Here is a 6,000-nt window from a genome sequence, read left to right as displayed (position 1 = left end):
GATCAAAAAGATATATTATATAATATAAACAGAATATAAATAATAATAATAGTAATAACAGTAATAATAGTAATAATATTAATAGTAATAATAATAATAAAAATAATAATAGTAGTAGTAGTAGTAGTAGTAGAAGAAGATAAAGAAATTAATGAGAACTTTGAGATGAAAGATTAATGTAAGGATTAAACAATGATAAAAAAAAATGTCAAGGTTAGAGGATCCACTAATGGTATTTCAAAAAACTATAGTATAAACTCTTATTATTCAATTGGAAACCACACACAAAGGAGGTTCCAATCGGATGATTTCTCATTAATAGCTCATTATAAATTATTAACATTATCATATTAACTATCTTATTTACATAACACCAAACTTTTAAATAATATCAGGAATTCATGATGTTAACTGATGTTAACAACAAATCAAGTTTCTTTCATAGCCTAGGTATAGGTAATACCATACGGTTCGGCTATAAGAGTGCCAAGCATTTGTTGTACCAAGTGTTATACAACACAAATCTAGATTAACCATTTAACAAGCAAGGTATTAAGAATTAGTAAGATAAAAAGATAAGACATGTTAATATTAAACATTAAGGTCCATGTTGAGTTTACACCATACTTGTTCTTATACCATTAGTGTAATGTTTTTACCTTGACATAATACACTTAGCTAAACATAATGAAGAAGAGAAACATAAATAAACAAAACAAGAACATAAATAAGATACAAGTTAACTAAGGAAAGGAAAGGAAATGAAAAGCATAAACAAGAAATTAATGAAAGCAAAACTTAAGAATTATAAAAAATATAAAGAGAGAAATAAAGAGCATGAACTTGATCTGAACAACCAAGCCCCCAAATTCATGGCAAATGCCTCCTTTTATAGGCCAAAATTCGAAATTATTGATTTGATGACTAATTGTTGAGTGGGTGGCCAACTTTTGACTTGGTGAAAATCCTTATCTTCTTGTCTGAATAAAAAAAAAAATGCTACCATTCGAACTGGGTCCACTGGAAAACATGAAAGTTGTAGGAAATTGACTCAGCTTTCTAGGAAAAAAAAAATAGAGGTCATTTGGACTTCTAGAACTCCAGATATAGGCCACACACTGAACAGTGTCCGGGCTGTAGGACAGATTCAGACTTCTCCGTTGTTGCTATAATTTGGACTTGAAAACGGCCTTCTTAGATCTTGATGAAAACATGCAAGTTGTAGGCCTATGTCTTACTGAATATGTGTAAAAATGTTAGGTTATTTGGACATCTAGAACTCGAGATATGACCCAATTACCGAACAGTGTTCCAGTTTGGACTTCTCCAACATCTCTTTTCTAAGTTTCACCCTCTCTTTATCTTCACAAATTTCAGTAGTTGAATTCATCAATCAATCCTTTGATTTATGTGATAGGCCTGCATTTAAGATGAACGTTTACCATATATTAGGGCATTTTATAGTATTAGACTTGTTATTATAAAACATGCTTTAGTTAAGGAGTTATTGATACTTTAAGTGCAAAATAATATTATAAAACATTGATAAAGATGCACTTTTAAGTACTAATCACACCCCCCCAACCAGCTTATTACTAATCCATAGAAATCAAAGCGTTAAAATAGAAAAACAATTTGCAAATTCCATAAAGCAAGGCATTCATCATTAAACTTCCTTTACTTTATCCAAAGAAACAAACTCTCATTAAATTCATATATCTGCTCAATACCTCTTAAACAAGATATTACTAAACCTTTCTTTTGTGCTCAAAATATCAACATATAGTTATGGGGCTTTACTTGGAAGAAAAACAAATTTTTGTTCTAATGTTTAAGGCTAACTTCCTTAGGTTGGGATTATTATTTTTTTCTTTTTATTTATTTATTTATTTATTTATATACACATACAACTTGAAACACAATGCATCTTTAACCCATGTAACGAGTTTTAGGCTAATGACTCCCAAACCAGTTGGTCTTAGGGCATTAGGTGTTGAGACACTCCTATGAGCTTAGCAACTAGGGTTGCAGATACTGATACGTAGATAGTGCAATGTTTGATTCCCTTAAGCTTTTCTCCTCAACCCATGTAACAAGCGTTGGGCCAATAGCTCCCAAGTCAGTTGACTTTAGGGTATTAAGTGTTAAAACACCCCTTCGGGCTTAATTGCTTAGGTTAGGGAGGCTACGAAACCAAACTTATCTACCTTTTTATTATCATTGTGTTTTTTTTTTTTTTGCAAATTATATACTATCCCTTTCCCTTAATTGTTACCTTTAACGAAAGAACATAAATAATGTAATGATCCGATGTGCAACCCACAATCATATGTTAAAGTGTGTGTGTGTGAAAATGAAGATTTAAAAATACTTGTTAAATAAGCATATGAGCAGAATCAAGGGCGACCAATACGAGAGTTTATAAACCTGAATATTTCAAGAAGTATTCTGATAGACCCTATTAAGAATGTTTACTAAGATGCGTCTCAAGAGTCACTTTAACAAAAAAACTCCTTTTACTCTGCCATCCTAGTAACAACAGTTTTGCAAAAAAATTATAAACTAGAAAGCACAAGTTTTTTTTTTTAATTATCAACTACTACCCTTCCCCCCCCAACCAAAATAAGACATTGTCCTCAATGTCTTAAGGTAGAAAGATAGAGTATAGAAGACATCACCTGAAATAACGAACATTGACAAACCTGAAACACACTTAAACAAATATAAGAAACAACAAAACACAATAATAAAATCAAAAGACACAAAGTTTTTACAAACGCAGGATCAAATCTAATCTAATCTTTTTATGGCTTTTCTTAGTTGACCAATTTATACGGCTCATGGAAGGATTAATTACAAGGATGAAAGATTGTAGTTGGTCAATCAATTGTTCAGCAGTAGCAGCAGAGATTATGATTTGTCGTGCCGAAGATGTTAGAAATTCCTGTTCCACAGCATGATCAAGAAAAGACAACAACTTATCATAAAAACCATTAACATTTAACAAACCTATGGGTTTATGGTGAATGTGCAGTTAGGCCCAAGAGGAAATATGAAAGATCTCTTCCAATGTGCCCAGGCCACCTGGTAAGGCAATGAAGGCTTCAGCATGGTTAAACATTGCATTCAGTCGATCAGACATTGTGGGGACCTATAATTCCTCTCCAATTGTTTTTCCAATGATGTCCCCTTGTGCTAAAGCTTTGGGGACTACCCCCAAAACTTGACTACCTCCTAAAAATGCAGCTATTGACACTCCCCCCATTAACCCAAGGCTGCCTCCTCCATACACTAAATAAATCTTTCGCTCAGCTAGTACCTGACCAAGATGATTTGCTGATTTTAAAAACTCTTTTTCTTTCCCAGGACTGGATCCACCGAAAACACAAATATTGTTTATGTGATGACTTGAGGAACCTGTCATTTCTACACATTTCTATATTTGATGAATGTACGGGTTGAGTAGAAATGAAGGGAAGGAAGAGAAGAATTTATAGATGAGAAATTGAAAATGCAATCATACCACCTATATGTAGGCCAGTCGTAGTCTCACTCTATTTCTCTCTCTCTCTTTATTTATTTATTTTGAAAAAGCATGTGTATGTACAGGTAGTTGTGATTGTGGCTCACATCTTTTCTTGGTTTTACGTCCAAGAACGGCTTAAACGCCCTCTATGGGTCGGGGATAGGATTCCCATCCAGTTTTCTTAAAAGCTGGCAAACAGGGTCTTTTTTAGTCAGATTCCCAAGACTAAGTTGAGCATGTTCTTTATGGAATTGTGGCCATAAATCATAAATTGCACGATGCACATCTCCACTAGGGTGCGTCTCAAGAGTCAATAGAAGATTATCTAAAGACCCCTTACTCAGGCCATCCTTAATGAATTGTATTTTATCTTCACGGTTTACATATACTATTCCTAAAGAACGACATGTCGCATTCCAAGTCCATCTGGCACATCGGTGACAGACTTTCAGTCGTTTTGCACGACGTTTCTTTACAAAAGTGCTTTTACCTGTTCCAGGCATGTGTGAAATGAAAGAATTGGAGGACTCACCTGATAACCGGACCTTTGCTTCAATTAGCCAACGAATATCTTCAGGAATTCCATGGTTCATTAACAGCCTCAATCTTTCACCTAGCACGGTAAATTTTGGTAATCGCATTATGAGGTAGAGCGGGAAAATACTTTTTCAATTTTTCAAGAGTGGTGTCCATTTTCAAATGAGAATTGGATGAGAGATTCAAAGAAATAAGAAAGAGCAGAGAATTGCACAATTATATACACAAATATCAGTTATCATGGGAAACTAAAAGAACCGACTTAAGAGTCACGGAGTACCGTTATCCGCCATTTGACCGGGGTGAGAGAAACTAGCAAAACAAAAGTCACACCAAAAAGGAACACAAAAAAAAGAGTGAGAAAAACAAATTAATCAACCTTTATCTAAAAGATCATTCAAACCAATGGATTCATTTTCACCAGGAAACTCATCAAAGTAAGCTTTCAAACGATGTCCATTTACCTTTAAAACATTGTCATTCTTTGAATTCTCAATATCAAGGGCCCCATAAGGATACACATGTTTCAAAATAAATGAACCGCTCCATCTTGATCTTATTTTTTCAGGAAATAAATGGATTGAGAATTATAAAGCCAAACTTTTTGCCCAGTATCAACTTTTTGACAATTTTCACAAGTTTTGTAGAATGCATGCATGTCCTTGAACATGGTGGGCCAATAAAATCCTTTTTGTAAGATTTTTGCAGTTGTCTTTCTTGATGAGAATTTACTCTCACATGCTTCAGAATGACAAAGTTTAATGACACTACTTACCTCATTGTCAGGAATGCATCTTTGAAATTTTTGATCAGGACAATATTTGAATAAGTTAGGGTCATCCCAATAAAAGTTCTTTACTTTGTTCAAAAACTTTCCTTTGTCTTCAGTACTCTAGTGAGATGGGAAATCTCTTAAAGCAAAAAAAATGATACTTTTAGCAAACCAAGGCATTGAACTAAGAGAAAGTAAAGATTCATCAGGAAAGTAATCATTGATTGGTATGATGTCAGATGTCGAATCTATTGTCAACTTTGACAAATGATCCGTGACAACATTTTCGGTGCCTTTTTCATCATCGATTTCTTTTTGAGAATAAATCATTTGCAAATCTTGAGATTCATCCAACTCAATTTTACTCAAAGTAGATTCAAGTTGATCATGAACTAATTCTTCAATATGATCTACTTCTTGTAAATCATTATCATCTCCAGGCTGCTTGCAAATGTTGAAAATATTCATCTTCAATGTCATGTTTCCAAAAGATAACTTCGTGAGTTCATTCCTACAATTAATCATTGCATTAGAAGTTGCAAGAAACGGACGTCCTAAAATAACAGGAAATGAATTACAAGCTTCAACAGGTTGCGTGTCCAAGATAATAAAATCCACAAGATAAATGAATTTATCGACTTGTACTAACACATCTTCAATTATTCCTCTAGGCACTTTTACAGATCTATCGGTAAGTAAAAGAGTTACAGAAGTTGGTTTTAACTCACCTAGATTGAGACTCTGAAAAACTGAATATGGAAGTAAATTCACACTAGCTCCAAGATCAAGTAAGGCTCTTTCAATTTTATGTTCTCCAATAAAGCAAGAAATTGTAGGACAACCAGGGTCTTTATATTTCAAAGCATTATTATTCTGAAGAATAGCACTTACTTGTTCGGCTAAAAAGGCTTTCTTTTTCACATTTAGTTTTCTCTTCACAGTGCATAGATCTTTCAAAAATTTAGCATAGGAAGGAACCTGTTTAATAACATCCAACAAAGGTATATTGATCCTTACCTGTTTGAAAGTTTCAAAGATTTCAGAGTTGTGATTGACTTTCCTTTGTTTGGTCATGGCATGAGGAAATGGAAGTGCTTGCGGAGAATCAGTCTTTTCTTCACAATGTTTAGATTCAACCCCTTCCTTACCCTCAGAGATTGACTCA

Source organism: Populus alba, chromosome 19 (assembly GCF_005239225.2).
Source record: "Populus alba chromosome 19, ASM523922v2, whole genome shotgun sequence".
NCBI lineage: Eukaryota > Viridiplantae > Streptophyta > Magnoliopsida > Malpighiales > Salicaceae > Populus > Populus alba.
Note: the sequence above shows the minus strand (reverse complement) of the source record.